Source organism: Cephus cinctus, unplaced genomic scaffold (assembly GCF_000341935.2).
Source record: "Cephus cinctus unplaced genomic scaffold, Ccin1 Ccin1_scaffold0238, whole genome shotgun sequence".
NCBI lineage: Eukaryota > Metazoa > Arthropoda > Insecta > Hymenoptera > Cephidae > Cephus > Cephus cinctus.
In genome coordinates, this window is record NW_014332954.1 from 43,387 (window position 1) to 66,610 (window position 23,224).

General features: G+C 39.9%; 1 protein-coding gene across 2 annotated transcripts in view; it reads left to right on the forward strand.

The window, feature by feature from the left end:
* LOC107265729 overlaps positions 1 to 23,224 on the forward strand; it is a 100,898-nt gene that overhangs the window by 34,603 nt on the left and 43,071 nt on the right. The window lies entirely within an intron of this gene.

Consider the following 23,224-nt stretch of genomic DNA (forward strand, 5'->3'; position numbering starts at 1 on the left):
AAAAAAAAAAAAAAATAAGAATAATAAAATGCAATGAAATCGGAACAAGAGTCTCAGTAATAACTCTTCCAGGAACTTGCCATACTCAATTCGTCATTTTTATTAGGAGCATCTATTAATTTATTTTACACGATCGATCCGCCGATCTTCTACCGATCTCAGCGTATCCGATTCTTCCTGGTAATTTCATCTATATACATATACATACTATATAAACTTTCGTGTATATGTATAGTGTATTCTGGATCTATACCACGTTCGCTGTTACTCTCGTTCACGAAATGCGAGCACCGTGACACGTATAGACGCTTTCCATTGTCCTTGGTCGATCTCGAGTTTATCCGCGATCTCCTCGATCACGATCCGATCGGGTAGAGAGAAAAAATTGAAAAAAAAACCCGAACACGTTTAGTTGCGCTGGTATCTATCGGAACCTATCGAGCTTTCAACGTACTGACTATATACCTATATACCATAGCATATGAACTATATAGTTTTGTGCACTATCCTTCCACCTTCTTCTGTACCTACGAAGTTGATTACGAAAGTCAAGCCGATCGTGACCGACTAGGGATTTCGCTTTTTCCTCATCTTGATCGTTTCTTTTTTTTTTCACCAGCCTTGTTTTTGTTCTCTTGTTCGATTGGCAAGAAAAAGCCGGGATATTTTTCCGTGACTCTCTTTCGCCACTGAATGCATCGTGCTGTATCTGTGCTTAGTCATTCCGTTTGTCTTTTTCTTTATTTTCTTAATCCAAGAATTTCTTCCAAGATAACGGAAAATATTTGGGGGGCCTTTTCAACTAGAAATTCTCTTGATCCTCATTCGCAACGCGTTGGTGACCATTTAACGCGGGTTTCACGTGAACATTTTACGGCGATCGTGCGTACTGTTGCTTTTCGACCAAGAAAAAAAGATAAAGAAAACAAGAGAGTAGAGACTATCGTCAAAGTGGAAATAGTCGCTCCTTTTCAGACTCGTGGAAAAGTCAAACGAGATACTTTAATAGTGTAATTTTCCTGCGGTTGGCTCGTTAGTGGCTCCGCCGTTGCTGCGGTGGCTAGCACTCGAAAGTCCCTAGATTTCTCTAGGCATTTATCAAAAGTAACAACCCTCGCTTAATCACTTAGCTCATTCGCTCTTTTTCCTTATTCTACAGCGTCAATTAAGAAACAGTTTCATTAGCCAATGATCATCACAGGAATACTTTCTAGTCTAGCGTCTCCAATATCTAAATCCACCTATACAGCCTTATGTTCAGTGTCCTTATGAATTCCTCGAGTTCTTCGTGGATAGTAATGATGGCTAATCAGAATTGAGATCTCAATTACACGCCTGAGGCGACCTGTAGTATATTTGGTGTCGCTTGTAACAGTGTATACGTCACTCCGTATGTCCTGTCTGGCGACGGTACCGCTTCTCCTGGTGAACCGGCAACCAGAAAAGTCCCAGCACTAGGGGCACTAGGTCGAGCAAGCGAATCTTCGTCCCTCAGCCCCTTTTCACTCCCATCCGCCTTCTCTCGCTTCTTCGTTAGTAAATTGCTTGTTTCACGTGCACAAGCATTGCACTCTAGTACGTACAGACAAGAGTGGCACTTGAATGCCTTGTGAGTTGCAAGAGACCTCAGTAGCCTCATCGAAGCACACTTTATTTCCAGGAACAATTATTCCTTCAGGTTTACAATTACATTTCCTTTGCCGTATCTCGCGAGGCAACGTACGCTCGCGCAGACTCCGCAGATCTTTATGTCTGCTTGAATTTGTCTTTTCTTGTTTTCTGTTTTTTCAATTTTCAAAACTACGCAAATCTTCGTTGATGCGTTTTTAGAAAGTATAGCTTTTTTATTCCTTTGGTGCTAGAGGATTGGCTTATCTAAGCGTTATTTCTTTCCATGCATTTGCGATAATTGTTTCTGTCGATTAATTAACAGTAATTACTTGGCGTGGTCCGCTGAGTCAGCGAGGATGATAGAAATTATTTCGACGCCGTTTTCAGGACGCGTATTGTTTCTTGTGGCCTCTGGAGCGAAGATGCGAAGCCGCGGGCGAATTCTCTATTTTCATGAGAACTAGTTCTAATTGTTGTGACTTAAATGAGAACGGGATATTCCGTCGGGAATAAATTGAGTTCATTATTTTGTCTGCCAGCCTCGAATAAACAATAGGTATTAGATAAGACCTGTCGCGTAGCAAGCAAAACAAGTCCGTTAGTCATGCGTCAATTAGAAAAGACTGAAATAATAAAAGAGAGAAATGCAAAAAACGCAAAAGCTAGTATTGGTTTCAGAAAGTCTCTTGCGAATCATCACTATTTCAGTGAGACTACGTCACTCGGCATTAATTAATCTTATTCACTGGACAGCAGGAGACACGAGTCTTGTCAGAGGTCTCCTTCTTCAAAAGTGGACCTTCTCAACAAAGCAAAATAATAAAAAAGGAAAAAGTACACAGATCGGTCATCGGATACCGTACAATGCTCCAGTTGTAAATAAAGTAGCAATTGAAGCATCGCTATCTATATATATATATATATATATATACACATATCTTTGCATCATTATTTTCGTAGAACAGTGCTCCTTTATTATTAAACTAGAGATTTTTACTTATTAATTGATCCTCTCTGAGAGCCTCCAGTCCGCTGGACGTACACATATCTTTGCATCATTATTTTCTCATCGGATACCGTACAATGCTCCAGTTGTAAATAAAGTAGCAATTGAAGCATCGCTATCTATATATATATATATATATATATATACACATATCTTTGCATCATTATTTTCGTAGAACAGTGCTCCTTTATTATTAAACTAGAGATTTTTACTTATTAATTGATCCTCTCTGAGAGCCTCCAGTCCGCTGGACGTCAGACATTTATTTTCTCTCTGCTCAAAAGCATCATTTGCAACAGGAATAAGGAGCGTGCTTAGACGTTCGAAAAATGACGTGTACCGAGTGTATAACAACAAAAAATGTCCTCCTTTTTCTCCCCTCTTCTTCCTCATCTCCCATAACAGCCTAACCACCCCAAGTGGTAGGACCGTTAACGTGTCCTAAGGAGATCTCGATGGTTCTTCACGGTTCAGTCGGTTAGCGAGTTCTTCACGGAGTGAAAGTCCATCTGTTTCTTGAGGATACGATAGGATAGGACGTATTAGACTGAAGAGGTTGACAGCGAAGAAAGAAGGTTGGCAGACCTGACAGACGCGTCCTGGACCGCATGAAGAGAGAAAAATTTCCTCAGGATGTATTACTATATCTATACTTTAACAGTATATATCTATATATAATATATACATATATGCACATGTATCGTTGGTATCCCTGATTATTCCGAAAGACATATGCAACACAAGCTTTGATACGACAGGCCAGATCGTAGCCGGAGGATACGTCGTGTTCACCATCCGTAGATACTCATCTGAAATTTTGAATGAAAGTTTAATGAAGTTATCGTTGGTGATTGATGATTTCGCAACGAGGAGTTCATCACGCGTTGCGTTTCTCGTGAGACTCTTAATAGATTTCGTTGTATTTATTTTTCCATCTCACAATCATTTAGGTAATTCAGTACAGTCCGAGGCGTGTAAGCCTTTCCTTTCGTACCGTTGATTTATTTTTAATTGGTCATTCCATGCTTCTTCTTTTCTATTTGAAGATTCCAAACTTTGGTATGGCAAGTGACGTCCGCCGCGGACCTTAGTAAACTTGCAACGTGGAATTGATTTGTTGCCCGGTAATTGTAATCCTTTCTCTGATCTCACATCCGGAAAAAGCGTGTCACTCATACTGCACGGATCCTTATAGGCACGTAGGTATAGTGTGTACAGCACTGGTTACCAGGGACCTGTTTTAATTTTTAATTTTCTCTTTTTTTAACGCATACTCATGATTATTTAAAATTTTATAATTTAGATTATTTTACGTTACAATTGTAACAAGCTTTTGTATACAGAATGCCGTGCAGTACACTGTAGAGCAATTATGATCTTGTTACGGTAATTCCGAAGCTTAGCATTCGATCACGCCGTTGCATTACGGCACAACGTTATGCCGTGAAAGTTTCTCTAGGCCCATACTTTCGATTGATACTTTTTTTTTATTGACTTTTTTTTATCATTTCAATTTCCACCGCAGATTTTGAATATTTGAGAAGATGCAATAGTGCTAAAATTTAACACTGCCCAAACTTTCACGCGTGTTACACAGCCAAGAGAACAGATAATCAGTCGATCCAATGTGTGCAGCGTTTATAGGCGGAAAAGAAGTACAGTGAGAACATCTGACTATTGTCAATTATCGACACAATGCGTGCTCCGTGACAAGCAGAGGCTGTCACGTCGTTCTCTTTCTCTTCTATTCTCCCCTCGCTCTCTCTGTACCCTGAGGTCGATACGATACGATTCGGTAAAATTTGATTGGACGATTCTTCCCAAAGGAGCTGATCAGCTGGATTAAGGTTAACCAAACGGTACAGCTGCTGTGCCGCTCGTACTCTTAGTAACATTACTTCTTTAGATAAGAACGATTGATAAGGCTGTCACGTGCCAAAGTGCTCTGCTACGTATACTACGAGTAAGAAAATCATTAAAAATAGTAAGGGCTAGTTGTAACAGGGGACGTTGTAACATCGTCTATCTTGTAGAACGAAAGAGATAGAATTGTCGTGTCAAAGTTAAAGACGATCGTGAGGCTTCCACGCATCCTCGTCTCACCAACAGTTGCACGTCACATAAGTATTTATTTCCGAGATTTATTTAGTAGAAAATTTTGGGTAAGAAGCAACATGCGATTGGGGCAAGTTGTAACGCTGTCGCAGCTAACCTCAGTTTTTTCCCTAACGTTCGTTTATGCTTATTGCTCTTATATTGGTTAAGTGTAACACATAGCTTATTGTTACAATTTGCCCCAGTCCCGTTGTCTCATATTGTGGTAAAAAGTAACATCACGTTTGATGAAAATAAAAATAAAATGTCAAATTATTGTCGCCAAGAAATACACTTTTATCCATAATGCAATAATCTTGAAGGGTTTTTATGCATCGTGGTATATTTAAAATTTTCTTAAATTCTACAACTAGCTTCCGTATGCCCTACAAGTTGCTACACTTTCCATTATATATAGAGTACCATAGGCACTACTTTATTCCGGGTATCAAGTATTCTTTTTTCCCTCAGCTTTCATATGTGCCGCCATTGACATGTTTGAATGACACGTGCACTCAGCCTGACCCCAGCATAAGTAATGATATCAACCCATCTGTTGCGTGCCGCTCCGAAACACGTTACCTAAACTAAACACCTGTCCCAGTTCAAATTAAAGTAAACCCTCCTAGAAAGTGGTACCGGCATCCACGGATAATGCATTGTAACTGCTAATAATAGTTTTAAGAATAATATAAATGAATACGTCGTTATACGTAAATGTATAATACATATAAATATATATACCCAGAGGCAAAACTATACTTACGTTATTTGGAATCATCTGAAAATTGTATACCGCTACGTATATATAGTACAGTGCATACTGAAGATCCGCGCCCACTTATGCAGTTGTGCATGCACGTATTTATAATGCGTCTAGATACTCGAATGCAGTTGTGCGTGCAGAGCTACTCGCTGCAAGGGAGAAATACGAAAGACGAAAGACGCTGCCATCCAGTCTGCCTGTTGGGTCTGGGCTGATGACGTAGTAGTGGTGGGGGAAAATACACCGATCAGAGTGGGGGAAACCGATTGGTCCCTAGTCTCTTTTGTTTGACGGCGATCTTGGCCGATCTTTCCCGAAGACCGGCGTTCGGCGGGCAGTGCCGCGGTGGAATCTCGCCGGCTTCGGCAGAGTTCGCCGTTCCACGGCTCATGGTGGATCATATGGCGTTTACTCTTCGAATTTAACGAACAATATTCGTTTTTCCCCCTACGCGATACTAAACAGGTATCAGTAAACGAACCGATCCGACACGATTGCTAACGGGTATTATATGTATTTATTTCTGTATGTCGAAAATTGACGAGTATTAATTAATTAGTAAACTAATCACAGAGTGCCTTGACGGACGGTTGCGACGCGAGTGACAGTGCCAATTAATACAAATTATTAAATGAACGTGAAAGTAATAAGTCCCTTACAGTTCCATTGCTAAGAGAACTAGCTTATAATACCGAAGAGAACGGAAATTCTTTTCGTCTTAAAAATAGTGCAGACTCCGAATCGCAGTCTGAGTAATCATCCAGCGTGCATCGGATCAGCATCCTCTAAAATTCTGGACCAATCCGTTGCGTTTGGGAGTCTTTATCTCCTTAAGCGTCCCTTTCGAAGAACTACTGACCTGAGCCCTGCTGGCTACGGCCTCCGTTCTTACTCGACTCGGCTTCTACCTGAATACGTGCACAGTGCATCCTCACTTGGTGAGTCGACTGAACGATTGGTTGCTGGTTGTTCGAAACCAGTAGCACTACTTTTACTGCTGCGGATTCTGCAACAAGAATGCGTTACACAATGCTAGGGATTTTTCGTGTGGCACAGTAAATAATTTTCGAGGGTCTAGGGAATCCTGTCTGTTCTGAGGATGGCTATGGTGGTCATATAGTGGCTGTGGTTCGAAAGGATCCTGGCTGCGCTCGAAGGCCATTTTGAATCGGGCTATGCTGGAAAGCGGACTGCAAGTCATGAGAGTCTTTATCAGGCATTATGGAACCACGTGGTTAATTTCTACGAGGATAATTATTACGCAGTCTCCTTTCTTATTGGTCTTATTTAGTTGGGAGGAGTTGATATGTACACGTCACTGGACTCTGATCTTGTTTTGTGGTTATTATAATGATCAGGATCGTGTTGTAATTATTTTTCTTAGATTTTTTTACCGTCCATGTTATTCTGATTGTTGGGATATTGCGGAGCATCGTAGAGTGTCCTACGTGACTTTTCTATGGATTCTTTAGCCGTACTTTCAAAGTCCACTTGGGTGGATGCTCAAAGTGTAATTGCATCTTGGTGCTTGGTACTTTCGTGGAGGACATACTAGAATAACAGGGTGCACTATTTCGACAATGCAAAAGGAAAATGTCTGCTGTTCGCTTTCTTCCTCTCTCTCACCATTTCTCTCATTCTCCCTGCGGTGCCAGCGCCAAGAATACCTTCGAACACTCGGAGAGCGACGTCGTCTCTATCCTCACGGTGTTGCATCTATTTAAATCTGTTTTTAGTGCAAAAAAAACAGTTTTCTTGGAAATTCGAACGGAAATGGAAGAGTTTCCCAGAAGATTCCTCTGGCGCGTCTCGTTCTATTTTCAAATTTCCCCATTTTCCCGCCACTCGCTCCAAGCACAGTCTTTGTCTCTTAAAAACAATTATTCCTGTTTCTCGTGTTTCTCATACGCGCTGTTAACATTTCAACACTCGTTTTCCATGTTTCTCTGTTCACTCTCTTCTACTCTTAAATCGACACCAGATGACGTGCGCGCCGAGTTTTCGTTTACTTACTCAGCTCAGCCCATCGCGGCGTCCGCTCGTGCATTGTAAACGACCAAAATATACAAACGACGTATCGAGAAAGATTTTACAGTCGGAACCTTGGACTGTTTGAAAAATGAAAAATTGTCTGACTCCGGTTTCGCCAATCGCCGTGTACGTGCGCGCGCACGTGGCGGTTCTCGGGTCTGAGAAATATCTGTTTTTATGTTTTGCCGCGCGAAGTCAGGACCGGAAGTACTATTTTGAATGTACACGAGGACACCGCAGGAAAGGCTTATATTCACTCGGCTGCGCTCACGTTATGTGTATAGTTACGTTCCGCGAGAAAGCCGCACAGGAAAGAAACGATTTGTACGACGGCGGGTAGAGAACGTGGACGGCGACGACCTAAGGGCCTATTTATAACTCATTCGGTGGCGACGGATCGCCGCGAAATTGGGCTTCGCTCTCATTTACAAGGCGACGGAAGTCTCACGAGAATTTCAATTTAATCTCTAAAAACGCCACATAAGTTATTTTACATTGTTATATCATTGATTTTTTTTGGCTACCATGCAATTGACTAACCTAGTATATCTTATCATTGTTGACTGTCAATCGGAGATAGTCAGCGATAAGGCGATCGATACTATTCCTATTGGCAATAGCTTCGTGGCCTAACTACTGTAGGATTAAAATAAAAAGGAGATAGTTATAGGTATAAATGGGTATGATTTTGATTCTAATAATCGAAGTGCATCGGTGAATCGGGAATAATTATCTCAATCGAATCGATAGCTCTCTCGATGATCCATAGCCCGACTAACGACAACAGAATATAAAGGCGCGTCTCGTGGAGAAATCGCGAAAATACCGATTTGCGGATTAGCGCGTTAGAAATTACAGTGAGCGCGCGCGCGCGCCACGGTAATTTCTCTCGTCTCGGGCCCCATCGCAATTATTGCTTTGAGATGCATAACGTTTCGCTGCGTTGGAAATCGGACCGAAGCTATGTTATACGTTATACGATTCTGCGGTTCTCCTGGTACATACGGTACTTTCATTAACGTTGGCGAAGGAGACTAAAGACAGCTGAATAGAGGGTTCGTTGATGTTCCGAGATTTCGCTACGGAGGTTTTTCATTTTTTTTTTTTCTTTTTAAATTTCCCGCCCCCTTTAGATCTTCGTCAGCATATTTCAGTATACATTAGCCGTATTAAGGCGTGCAGAATCTCCTGGAATATATCGTTGTCACAGTCACGTATGGAGCCTTTGCCAAGCCAAGGTAACTTCGCTGGAGAAGGAACTTTTTCTTTAAAAATCTTTTCTCGTGTTCTTTTTTTTTGTTAATCTTTGCCACACTAATTTATTTATTTTCAATCTTGCGCGCTAGGTGCTCGTGTTTTGTATCACAACAAAAAAGCTCTTCCTCGTTGCGTTTGACTAGAACTAATGTGCTTCCTTCGTTTTCTTTTTATTTTTCTTCACTTTACCGAGTTCACGGTTTCTACTTTGAAATGCATAATCGTGACGCGGAATTCTCTAGAAGGATTATCTCCAAATCCTCGAAGCGTCATTCGGTCTTCCGCAGGACACCACTTCCTCTCCTCGTGCACATAAATAACACTATATGCTGTTTCATAAGTATGAGGGGACTTTTCTAATTTGGCAATTGACTTTACACGTAAATTTACTGTCTCTGCTATACTTTTCTGAATCTTCTATCAGTGACTTTGGCTCGGGGACCCTCTCACATATTTTAGGACTGTCCTTCTTGCAGTTTTATTGATATTATTACTTTTTAACATTTCACTATTAATATTTTCACGTTAATTAGTTTCCAGCATCGCATCAGTGTTACCATCGAAGTTTGTTTCTTATATTTTTATATTATATTCAATTAGTACTTGATTGCCAGGATAGTATTGGATTTCGAGTCTGTAATCAGAGTTGCCGATACGTGCCGTGATATTATGCTTTTATGACGTATGTCGAGAGACGTGGGAGATAATCTGTAAACTAATGTAGTATAGACGTTTGCTGTGGCAGACAAAACAATATATAATTTATTATTGTACTACGCGTTCATTATGAATACTTTTAGATTTGCAGACTAATTGTTGATAAAACGTTGTGAAGACATCATGCGACTGGTCACGTGGTCTTCAGTGGGATTTGTTCAAAGTTCAAATTGATTCAAATCTCTCGCGTATATATACTTTCAATAATTATTTATTAAAAATTTACACGGAACATGTTTCAGCAACTTTGTAGTAACAATGCATTCTATGACGACAGTAATAAAATACTCGTCTACGGTTAACTTAAAATACATTTTTTCCTTTTATCTTTTCCCATTATGCATTAATTCTCGTAGACCGCTCGACTGAGAAACAGGCATTGAGTAATTCAGGAAGCTACGTGATACTCGACCCTTTTGCCAATGACTGAATACCAACACAGGTGCCCCACCATTAAAACATCAAATTTTGAATTTTGTTGTATATGTAATATAAACAGTCTGACAGGTTCAAATTTTTCCTTAATTTGAAAAGAGTGATTTTCATTTTTATCTATAACTTTTCAAGATCAATATCTACCTCGCGCAATGAGCGTTAGACCTCAGTCAATCATTGCCATTACGGTATCCATATTTACGAGTAATCGAAACGACCGGCAAAAGAGTGCAACCGTTACGCTCGAGTATCAATTTATATTACACATCCCAGGTTTCTTTGTGTCTCCGTTTCGCGCTCTCTCTCTCTCTCTCTCTCTCTCTCACACACACACACACGCGCGCGCGCGCGCGCGCGCGCGTCTCTTCTTGGTCTCCGCAGTTATATTTTGCGCAAGGGGAAAGAAGGGAAAAGCAAAGAAGTAATATAAAAAAAAAACTGGAAAAAAAAAACGCATATCGACCACTTTACCACATCGGCAGGTGCAACGCAGAATGCACAAACTCCAGTTGCGAAATTCCGTTAGGCGATGAAGAAGACTCGGGTGGCTTCGGACCAGTTCGATCTTTCACGATGATGACCGATGATGACTCGGAACAAGCGTAATTTTTTGGACGCTCCGCACGCGGAGCGAGGACTTCTTTCTTACGGGTTAAATTAAATATAGTCACTCTGCGGGAGCCATTTCGAATTTTTTAACGATATTTCGCTCTGTCGAGGGAGACTGACGAAGAGGGAAAAAAATGCTTCACGCGCTGCTTCCCATTCCTATATTTAAGAAGGCCGCCGATGAGCGTCGCCATCGTCGAATTTAGGATTCAAGTGTTCATTTATAACGTTTTTCATGCGTGGTGGGGATGACTTTTTTCTATCGCTCTTTTATTCCGCTTCTTGAGTTATTAGTGTAAAACTAACTTTCGGTGAGATAGAAGTCGTTTTTTTGTCCATTTTCAATGTTATTAGTTACACGTCCATTTTGACGATTGCATCTATGGCGATATTTATTGAGTGACTGTAAGCTTGATTTTTTTTCGTTCAGTCTTTAATGCGTCAGGATAACTAATTTTCCCCATTTTCTATCCCGCGATAAATATCCAACTTTTGTAAATCTCTTTCAAATTTTGTCTCTTTACCGTTTTTCGTCAGTTCCTTCTTTTTTCTTCATTTTCTGCATCTTACTTCAAACCGCACGGAAAACGGCATTATTAATACAGACGCATCACACCTCTCACGTTATTCTAAAATCTCGTTTCGGACGATCTTCACGTGAAATAATTCGCACGGCGATACACGAGGAGCATCGGAGAACACAGAGTTTAGTCTTGGCGTTATTGACGAACCACGTTGCTCGTCCTTACTGTCCTATTACATTCAAATTAAACTCCACGTCGTCCCTCACGTAATTGTACTCATTGGCCAAACTACAAATCTCGAAAATGAAGAGATAGTCCTCAAAATGTCCTTCGCGTTAATGCACAATTTAACGGTAATTCACATTGGTCATATTTTTTTTTACCAATATTCACTGTCAAACAGTAGTACTTATTCTCCATGACACCTCGTATACTCTCACTTTTGAGGAATATCTATTATTCATACACTGAGGCGACATTACACATATCATCTAGTAGTGCTTACCATCTAGTAGTCTGCCTTTGTCTATTTCTATTTTATATTTTGTCATTTACACATACATACGTCTCTGGGACCAGACTCTGAATAGATGCCCGTATAACTTTAGATCAGAATTAATAAACGGGCGAGTATGTGTACTTGGACTTAGTAGTCGAATACTACTGTATATACATACTTAATAGTTGACCATGCCCCGTGGACTCTGGAGGAACATTACAAATGGTAAAGTAATGGTACTTGAGGTCGAGGATGGAATGGGGACTAATTGAGCTCGTTCAAAGAGGGTTTATAACGCGTGGAGCAGCCACCAGGGCTCGGTGGCTGACGTCACTTGCTGTGTAGGACGTAAAAAGAGAGAAAGAGTTGAAGAAGGAGAAAAAAAGAGACGCCCGAAAACGCTATGTCTGTGACCACATGCGTTTTGTGCGACTAAGGTCAGAGTTGGGAAATTTGAAAAAACATTTTGCTTGCTACACCGGCATATCTAATTTCTTCTGAATAAACTAGTTTTTTTTTTTACATTTTTTGTAAACAGTAGTTTATTTGAATGTCTTCTTTTCTTTATGTTTCAGGTAAGCATACTGCTGTGAGCGTTGGAAGGTGATAAGGATTTATTTATTATTTTTTTTGGGTGCGAGTTTCGGTGAGTGTACTTTTCGTGGTTCCAATACTACCTGGCGTATACTGTACTGTTACTCTTTAATGCCAGAGAGATTTTTGACTTTGTGTACTGTGGTGGGCAAGAAAAAGAAAGTAGTTGGATTTGAATGACAACTCGAATCTAGGGGTTTTTTGGGTCACTGAATAAGAGTTCGAGGTTAAAATGTCAAATTTCAAAATGGCGTACCAGATATGGTGTCCTGAAACTATTTAAAGCGTTGCTGCTGATGATCTCCTACTTTCAAGATCTGACAGCTTTGTTTATATTCATACATATTTTGCACCGTTATATGTCGTCTATTATTTCGAATGTTGACATTTTGACCCAAAGAATTTTAAGGTATCAATTTTTATGCAAATCTAACCGGCAAATCGCAAAATAAACGATGTTGGGCCACATGGCGTCAGCGTCGTCCAAAGGCTTAATTATTTATTGGCTTATCTAGCATGGACAGTAATCAGTCATATTTTTGAGTCCCGCCGTTTTACAAATCACTGTACATGGTTTGAACATTTTCTGTTTTACCTGTACTGACTGTTCGTGTTATTTTCCATTGTATATCACCAGGCGAGGTTCTTAAATCTCGCTGCGATTCGATAAGCTTTATCGTTAACTCGTTCCTTTATAGTTGTCAGTGATAATAAAGCGATGCGTTTGCTGTGATAAGAGAATGCACGTATCACTGTGAGTAACCGTATATGGGTACATGATAACGGATACATATTGAATTATTATTGGAATACGTCCCTCGTAATTGCGCGAGCGTTTCGCTATTCCGAGAGGCAGTTAAACGAACCTCGTCGAAATTCTTACGTAAACAGTTTTTTTTTGTTATTTAATATTTTTATTATCAAGTAACTACTCCCATTCGATTTCGTAAAGGGATCCGTAATGGCAATTTGTAGCGAGGAGGAAGGAGGGACAAGAAATGAGCAAATTGGAGGAAAACAATGGTTAAAAAAAAGGTAATAAATAAATGGGCACGCGATTGCGAAAAGTTGAGGGCGAGCCCGCGCGTTAACCTCGATTCGAGGAAGTAGACATCTTGTTGCTCTTCCTGGACGAGCTATACTTAGGTCGCGTCCTCGTGTCGACTACTCGCTCGCTGATTGTGACTCATGAAGATTGCCAAACGCTCCTTTCAGCGAAAGAATTCTTACAATTAGGTTGTGTATAACTTTTTTCTTCTTGTGTTCTTTTACCTCCTATTTTCTCCCATTAATTCTGCCTCCCACTTTCCAAAGTAACAACCGCGGAATACGCCTTTTGTAAAGGGGAGTAACACTTTTTTTTTTTCGACACACGTTTTTGAAATGCTTTGTATCATTTCGTTGAGTCTTTGGCATATTGTTTATTGAGCTGATTATGCGCACGCGCAACTTTCCAAGAATCGGAGGCACTTTGTTGCATTTGGTGCAGTGTAATGCAATGCAGTGCAATGCAATTCTACGTACCGAAACTCAGTCGCTGGACGGCTGTGCGGTTTTCTGACAAATACGACTTAGAATCGAGTTATCCTCGACTTCATTTCTCCTTCGTATTACGACTTTCTACTGGCGGTCTGGGTAGAAAAATTACGGGAGAATCGTAAAACCTTTGGCGAATTCGACTTAACAAGCGGAAACAATGGCGGTTATGGGATTTCCGTGAAAATTGCTGAAGCGTTCGGTACTGCCGCTTGCGTGACGTTGAAGTGTGACTTATTGTATCCCCATTTGGAGGTGCTGCTGCTCTTGGGATGCAGTTTCAGTTGCGTGTTGCCATATTTGGCGGAGAAAATACAACCCGGCTGACCTGCTGACCAATAATACACGGATAGATACTGGTTGATCATAACATGCCAGACACTTTTATCCTTTTATCCATCAATTCAAAAAAATTACTTTTATTATTACCAGAAAAACAGTGGAACAATTATTTAGTTTACTCATCCTTAGACGTTTAGTAGTGCTGCGAGATTTTTTAGAATACTTTTGAAACAAGGTATGGACCCCTGGAACAGGTTATCTAGCACAGCCGGGGTGCCGGGGGAAGGGGTTACGCTCCTGAGTTTCGTTCAATTTGAATAAGAAATTCCTGGCGGCCCTTAAAAAAGGGTCCTACGCCTACAGATGCCTTCAAGGTCTCCCAAAGCGCTGGGACTCAGCTTCTCCAGTGTCCATTTTGTACAGTCTAATTTTCGTTCACGATAGCCTGACTGAAATGTTTTGCCGCACTCAAAAAAGCGACGGAATATTAAAAGCAGTGCTTTCTAATATACATAATTATCATGTGTTTATAAAACATATATACCTCATGAGGCTTTGTGCAAGTGCGAATATCGGGTAGCCATGAAAATACTGTAGAACCATAGAACAAGCAGTTATCTGATGGTGGAGTCGAGCGTGAATTATGGTCTACTTATTATAATGCTAGACATCGGATAGTCTTACATAGTCCAGCGCTCTCCGTGAGTTTTATGATCTTTTAATTCTCATTGCAGTGGACTAGCTCGGTACCTTTTCACTGCCGAGTAAATTCCAAATAGTTTGTTATTATTATTTATTCTAAATCAATTACTCCATAACGGTCTTCCCAATTATTCTAGCTTACCCGATGCACTGCGAGCCCCATTTTTTTTTCAATTCGTCGATTCAAATTTCGCGCCGTATTCTATACGTCGCTTAATACAGTTTTTATTTTTACCATGGCAAGAAATACCTGCAAACCTAATAGATACAGTACAATTGTATTTTTCGAATAGCTACTGTATTTCGTAGATAATTAGTATCAGCATGTAGCTTCAATTGCGACTACATATACGTACTGGTTATAGTATTGTCGAGCGACTATGAATAAACCACATAGATAACATCAATATATTCTAGTGAATAATTCATAGTTTCGTAGAGTCATGCCATAATTGCTTTACTCCTATGCGGAATATACTGTGCTAGGTTTAAGGGGGTAGTAAAGCCGCGTGCGCAGCAGGATGCGATTGTGTGCCCTTTTTGTATACTATACTCGACTACACTATACTAATTCTACCAGGTGGAAAATAGTACAAAGGGGACTCTCTTTGGTTGTTTCCACTTTTCCTAGAAACAGGATCAATACGTACTAGGCGTATTAAGCCTATCGATGGGTTATTTATTGTGAGGTCGTTGACCGTTACATGATATTATTTAGTGTAGTCAGTTTTTTTGTTTCTTCATGGTTTTCGATCTTTTGACGCATTCCCACACAGCGAGGAATCAATTGAGAACGATCATCTATAATATAATTACGTGAATGGTAAGAGCAAGTAAAATATTTATTTCTAAATACTGGTTCTCCCACGTGATCGACCATAATTCTGATGTTTCGTATGATGTCGCGTATCGATTAATAATTAAATTAACATTGTCTCCAGTAATTTTGTTTTCTACCATCAATCATTTAGATTTAATCTAACGGGTCACGCGAGAGATAACGCAGAATGCATTGGATATCTCGTTCAATATTTTTTTTTTATTCAGGCGATAGACAAGAAAGTCATATTGTATCAGATTATCTCACTGTCGCGGATTATTAATAAACGTTCATTAATTTGTCACTGAGTAGGTATGTGGGTTTTTGGTATATATTGTCCTTTCTATCTTTCGGCGAAACTTGACCGGATGCCAACGATTTAACCCAGTATGTAAATGTAGATAATACATATATGCATATGGAGCACGTGGCCTAAATTTTTCTTTGTTTGGTTCCGTAGATAAATTTTGACAGCGATCGTTGAATCTTTACTTTTATTTAGTTCAGGAATGTCCCGAGGGTGGCGCATCAGTTTTGTGAAAATAACCACGATAATGGGTTAACATTTGAAAAGCGCACGAATGAGACGCTTGTTAATTATATTATTTTGTACAATTTTCTAATAAAAGGTTATTATTAAGGAAGGACATGAGTGTTGGCAATATATGGACAGAAAATACCAATTGAATTCTCAACGTCTCTTCGAGTCATTCAAAACTGATAAAATGTTGTTAATGCTGATCTCCAATTTTATTAATAAACGTTTATTGCAAAAATTTAACAGAACATTGTGACTGACAAACATCTCATTTGTATGTTTTTTTTTTGTTTTAATTCGGCTATTTTTGCGAGGCCGATGGACCATCTTGCGGACCTTTTTCATGCGAATAGGACGCTGACTTAATTTGGAGGCTAGGGCGATTCTCTCTGTGTGCCGTCACTGGGTTAGTCTGTAAAAGGAATATAAAAGGAGAAAAAAATAGAATTAAAAAAACGATCATGAGAACCATGGCGATCGTTGCTACGACCAGCATGTGTTTCGATTCTCATGGTGGGCAGGAATAAAGTCAGTTTAGATGAGAGCACTATCAACACACGTTACTGTAAAGTGATCCTAAACAGACTATAGCATTTCGGATAGTCGCGCGTGTTATCTATAGTGTAGTATACACTTTATTCACAGTAAAATAGCTGATATCCGATTGAAGAATTTGACTATATGCTCTTCTGGTTTTATCACGAGTGCAGCTGTCATTAGGGTCTTTCATTCTGAGCGGCCTGCACTTTTAAAAGGTTCTGTAGTGGTTATAGTGCTTTTGAAATTGACTGTACACTATATCGAGTTGAGAAGTTCTGGGCTAATGTGTCCCGCATGTGCATCACGATGATCCTCGCCATGTGCACTGGGGTGGGGAATTCCGCGTTGCATAAGGGTAAAAAAGAAAGTGTAATCAATTATGGGGCTGCATGAAGGGATGCAGTTTCACAGTGGCATATATGCTACAGGGTGTTTCCATTGAAATTCACCGGAGTCGATCGTGCTTGAAATAGCCCTATATTGACAGGAATACAAATGTCTCCGTCGCCATTGAATTTTATTATGCCGGGCAAATGCATTCTGGTTGCAGTGTCCTCTTTGTTTAGGCTGAAGCTCTCGTGCGGCTGAATTCTATGCAGGCTGATTATCTGGGGTTAAAATAAGATCTATGATGACGCAATCACTTCGGGATTTTGGTCACATATAAACTGTCATTAGGATCTGGGGGAAAGGGCTGCTGCAGATGCACTTACATGTCACGAGATGTGTCCGAAGAATAAATTTTTACTCTGCCGAAGACACGGGTATTGCTTTCTAGTAGCGTACAATTTTTAGATACACATTTCATAACTCGAGGTTGGAGGCTTGTTTTGCGTCTTTCGGCATCGTTTGAGGTTCACGGTGTAGTTTCATAATTCCCGCGTCTAAAAGTGGCGGAAATTATTGAATATATGAAGTTACGTCACGCTTGTTTCTTTACTCATGAGAAATCCTCGCCCGTTGCGATTCGTTAGACATTGTTCTGGCTTCCTGTCTGTCTGTGAGGGAGGGACGTTATGGGTTTTAGGTCCGGTTTACACGATAAAATTGCTACGGCAGAGAGAGGGTTGACAGGATCGATTTGTACAAGAATTAAAAACATATATATATATATATATATTTCTATTTCGGGATTTTAAAAAATATATAATTCTTCACGAAACTTAATCTGTCGAATAAAAGAGTGTATGGGTTATCGGCGGGGGTTAGCTTAAAATGTTTTAAAAATCATAAATACATTATTTTTATTTAATGCATCATAAAGTAATTCTTTGTTTGCATAACTTTTTAATCCATGTATCTCGAACTTTCAAAAACTACGAACAAGTTATTTGGCTTCTTTTTTGTTTTTCGCTTTACTTTATCTTATATTAACTTGGAACTTCGATGAAAAGGTTACTTGTATGCCCAAGGGTCGGTTCCAGTTAATTTCGAAAGGGTTAATTCAGTCGACCTTTGATACATGAATGATCTATGCTTTTTCTAACGATTTCTGTATGAGAAACCGACGTAACCTCAAGTAACCTACCTACACATATACTTGTAATAAAAAAAAAATTAAAAAATTTACAACTCACAGCTGTTGTGCTTCGCATGTGCCCGCAGTCGCAAAATCGCACGAAAATAAAGTTACGCGAAATTCAGGGGAACAAATGTCGAAAAAGAAAGTCCGTTGCGGTTCGATAAATTCGTGAAAAATGACGCTTTTGCGTATTGGAAGAAATGTCAAGCGATTTTCTCGTGGCGGTGCAGTGATTTACGTTATCTTAGCTCAATGAAGGATAGCCGGCTCCTCGCGGATTCCAACTGCAACTGCAACGCAAATCGTTGCCCGTTGCACTTTCGAAATATCGTTGCAACGCGACACTGACAGTTAACGGAAATGCATTGCGTCTTATAGTATATCAAACTCGCATTGATTTATGCTTCTGTCGGATGCATATGCTAAAATGCAGTTCTCAGCTCGGAAGTTGGTAAATACATTGCCAATGCAATTGGGTCTGACTGTCTGTACTGGAATTGCAGTATTGACTGCTATTGCTTTACGTTTCAATATATTTTACCTGAAATTGTACATGGTGCGCCTAATAAAAGGCACTGTTATTAAACACCATTAGGTATTATTAAGTGTCCAATTTACACGTGATTTGATAAGTCCTTGTAATTTCGAATTAACTGATTTCGCATACTAGCCAGACAATTATTTTTTTGGCGTAATAAGTGCCACAGGTAAGAAGAAAAATAAAAATCTAGCAAAAAACAATCATTACACTTGCATTACGCAACTCGGAGATTAATGAGAGTTCGTGTTAAGTTTGTCTGGCCCCTATAGCTAATCTATAGTAGAACAGCAGTATGTAGCGTGATACATGTTACATATCGTATACACGTGGAACAATTTGAAGAACCGTTCTCTCCATTCTGATTTAAATGATTTACCGACGTAATCTTCGATTCTCTGAAAGAAAAAAAAATAATTGCTGGAAATGATTATTAGTCTTACAATTTTAGAAGGAGGTCCTTGATTAAAAAAATTGACTTATCCTAAAAAAATGAATGCAAAGAGACAGTCCTAATAAAACATGCAAATAAATCTTTGGGCGAAAGATAAATCTTTATTTCAAATATTGTAATTGTTTCTTAGAATTTGGAATTATATAATCCAAAACACGCGAGTGTTTAATCACACCCACGATTTGACGACGATGATAATTTATGGGTTGAATTCTACTCTCATGGTGTACCGGATCACCTTGGGCTGCCCTCTATCGACTATTCCGGCCTCGGAGTGCATACTGTGAGAATGTGCCGTCGCGGCGTCACTCGCCTTAAGCTATAGGCGTCCGACTGCAGCCAAGTGCATTGCTCCTTGCAGTATCGGGACGACTGCACCCTCCCGTTGGCTCGTGTAAAACAGCCACCGCGATGCACTGAATCCTTCATGCACTGTTGCATCTGCATGAAGGATGACTTACGAGTCGATCTGTCATCATTGAATTGCATAATTAGCTCATAATTATTATCCACAATTAATGGACATTGTTACAATTGCATATACACATAGTAGACTTCTCCAATTACATCTGATCCTTCTAATCGTCCTATGGCTGAACCACTCAGTTCGAGTTTCGATGAATCGAAAATCTTTGTTCACTTTTCTTGCGTATTTCTTCGGAGTTACAAAGTAAAAGTTAGTACAAAAAATAAAAAATAAAAAATAAAAAAATAAAAAAACAAGCAAGAAAAACCGAAAGGAACGAGTTAGGATTAAGTTTCTCACAATGCACTTCAGAATCGAATAGCAATCGTTGTAAGTAAAGCAGGATGGAAGAACTTTATGTCACTCGGGTCATTCTTTGAACGATGTTTAACACGTATTACGGAAACTCGATAAGTAGCAGATTATACGGTAAGACCCAAGACTCACAACGAGGCGCTCATTTGAGCCATTGACCTGAATTCACCTCCAAGCTGGCTTCTTCTCGCTCAAGAGAAGTTAAGACGAACAGGAATACAAGATCTTAACCGCAAACTGGCATTACCATTACCAGCTTATCCGACACCTTATTATTACTCGCAATCTGTTACTCGCGAGCAGCCTCCACTGGCTCCTAGTAACTCCGAGTGAATTTATTTCGGAGTATGTACAAATTCATCCCCCGTGCTCTCCCAACGTGAAATCGATTAGGACCACCGTGCGGAGTACGTTGGCCCTGCTCTCTTTTATTGTGTTGTAATCTATTCTGATCTATTCTTATCTTTTCTACTCACTTCCATTCTTTTCCTATTCCGCTTTAGGCCAGTGCCGATGATCACTGTTACTCACGCAACGGTAGTAATTAATTATCTTAAGGAGCGTTCACGATGTAGCTAGCGGTAGAAAAGGCTAAAATTCATTAATTATATATATATAGAAAGATTGCCAAAGATCCTAATACTACTTTTCTGGTACTTTTTTGATACTTACGCTCGAAGGTTCTCTTGCTTGATTTAATTTTCTTGAAAATTTGAACTTGCGCAGTTTCCTTCGTCAAGAATTCATTTCACCTACCTCGGTCACGTATTTTGGTTATTTCTATTCAAAATTCGTAACCCGAGATCCTTTTATGGTAATACGATAGTCTACTATTTCCATTTCCTATTCACCTGCTTGATAACCACTACTAGTTGCCGGCATTGCCGTCACGGTATTACCTTACGTGTTTCATTTGATGATCCTGCAGATTGTATATCTATACAAATCCAGTGACAATGTCCTGGACATTTACTAGTCCTATCTGACTGCGCACCAAAAGTCCTTTCGAAGCTTAACTTTCAGACGTTTCGAAACTTCACCACGTATTTATTTCATGCTTGCGTTCCCTTTTTATTCCATTCTGTTTCCATTTTTTTCCGGCAGCTAATGGATGCCTACTAGTCGATGTTGGGGGGTTTACTTTACCCATCTATCAAGGTATCTAACCTATAGTCTACCCGGGTAGCTACATAGCTAGTAGAGATAGGAGAGGTAGGTACGTAGGTTGGTAGGTAGGTAGGTAGAGTTAGTCAAGGCTTGCTTGACTACTCTTAGTTAACGTGGTCTTGTACCTAGAATTTTCTAAGCTTATCCTTATTCCATTCTCACTGAGTTACAGTACAGTTAAGTAGCTGCCGTTGCTGCTTTTGCCTTCGACTTTTGAAGCTTCTTTATTTGTTATTCGTTTTCTACCTTTCTACCTTTCTACCTTATCCCGTACCTTCTTGCGGAGGAGGTTAATAATATCCTATCAAGTAACCCGGTTACCGATACTTAGTAATGGCTAACGATGGATCTATCGACGATGATCTATTCACGTCAGCCAAGCGCGGCGAGTCTCATGTAAAATGAAAGCGTAATCGATTCCCGATTTATTGCCATTGCTCGCTATTGCAACGTTGATAACAGGAAGAAACAATTCGATAATAGCCGCCTCGCAGCAATGCATACGCAATACAATACTGATATAGATATATCGTACTTTCGTAAATTACGTGCAATTTCATTTATTGGATGAAATTGAAATGCTTGTTACTGAAATCAATTGTTGATATTGGATTGAAGAATGTATCGATGCAGAGTTATGAAATTTTTGTAGGACTATAAGTGATTATTTTGTACGCTGTTATTGGGTCAATATTGCCGTTGGCATCATTGAGTAGGATTTACGTTATTTCTCGATGATTTTATTCTCGCGTGGTATATGAGTAAGATATTAATGCCGTGAAGTTAAATTAGAGCGATAAAATGCTGGATTTCTTACCGTTAACATCGATCCGTGCTTCTATGACTGACGAGCATGAAAATTTGCATTACTGTTACTCCATTACATTGAGTTTACAGCTGCCGTGTTATTATTGCAATCTTCAGTGTACGTTCTCATTGATTGCGGGTAAGAGGGATCCCACGTTACTATTCACTACTTTGCCATTACGTTCAGATGCGCTGTTTACTATTAGTCGGCCTGAATGCAGCCACCTTTCGATATTCTATGATTACGTTACGACTGACGGCCGGTACTATCGAAGCCTTCGTAATCTTTATACGTATAAGTGTGCTTTACCATAAACTTCACTGATCGCGGATGTTGGATATTAAGGTTGACTGCCATCTTTGCGGCTGGATCGCGTGCCCGGAAATCGTTTAGATTTACCTTGCATTCTTCTAATACGAATGTTGTCATGGGATTTTCAGTAGGCGATTTAATGCATTTCAATATATAGCGATTTAGCGTTATACAACAATATACATATCATTGTACAGCAATGATATTCATGCGAATGTTAACAACGGGATTAGAACACGTGCGTCGGTCGTTGCCACTGACTCGTCTAATATTACGTTATTACGGGCTTCTTGAGTCACTGCTGTTGGAAATTGTTTATACGGCCCGTATAACCGGGTACCCAAACATTCTACTAGGTATATGTAAATGTATAGTACCTTACAAAGTATACACGACACATTCATGTTAGAGCTAAGAAACTGAAAGCGGAATGAAATTTCTAAAATCGTCGGATATCCTGCTTTTGTCGTCTTTTCTGCTCTCGTACAATGATCCCACGTCACTCACTGATTCGACACGCGTACTGCGTCGTACACGTATAATACACGAAACTACGTATACGCGCGTCACAGTGTTAATAGTGCATATATGTTCTTTATGTGGATATACGTTGATGCTGGCGCATTGCCACGTGGCCGGATGAATGTCTCGTAGCCGGTGAACGTGCCTTTGACATTATTCAACGTGAAAGCAAATACGTTACCACGTGGTGAACCTTGCTGTACTTATACGTTGTTTCATATATAGAACGTATTGGTCCCGTAAAATATAATTTCATAGCTGATTTCATTTCTGATTATGTCAATGAGGTTTTACGAGAAGGCTTGTGATAATAAGATAATAACAGTCACTGACCGACCGATAGAATCATTGTTCGGAATGACGCTGATTCGCTTGATTCACGCCTCGTCTCTTCGTCCGACCGGAAGTTTCGGTGCACTTGAGTCGAATTAGGATTTATTGATGTGAAGAACCTATCCCATCGTATGGTTAGCCCAGGACGCTCAGGACGCTCAGAACGCTTAGGACTCTGTTCTTTCTCCCTTGCCTGGTCTTTCCGTTTTCTTTTTCCGTTCGAATA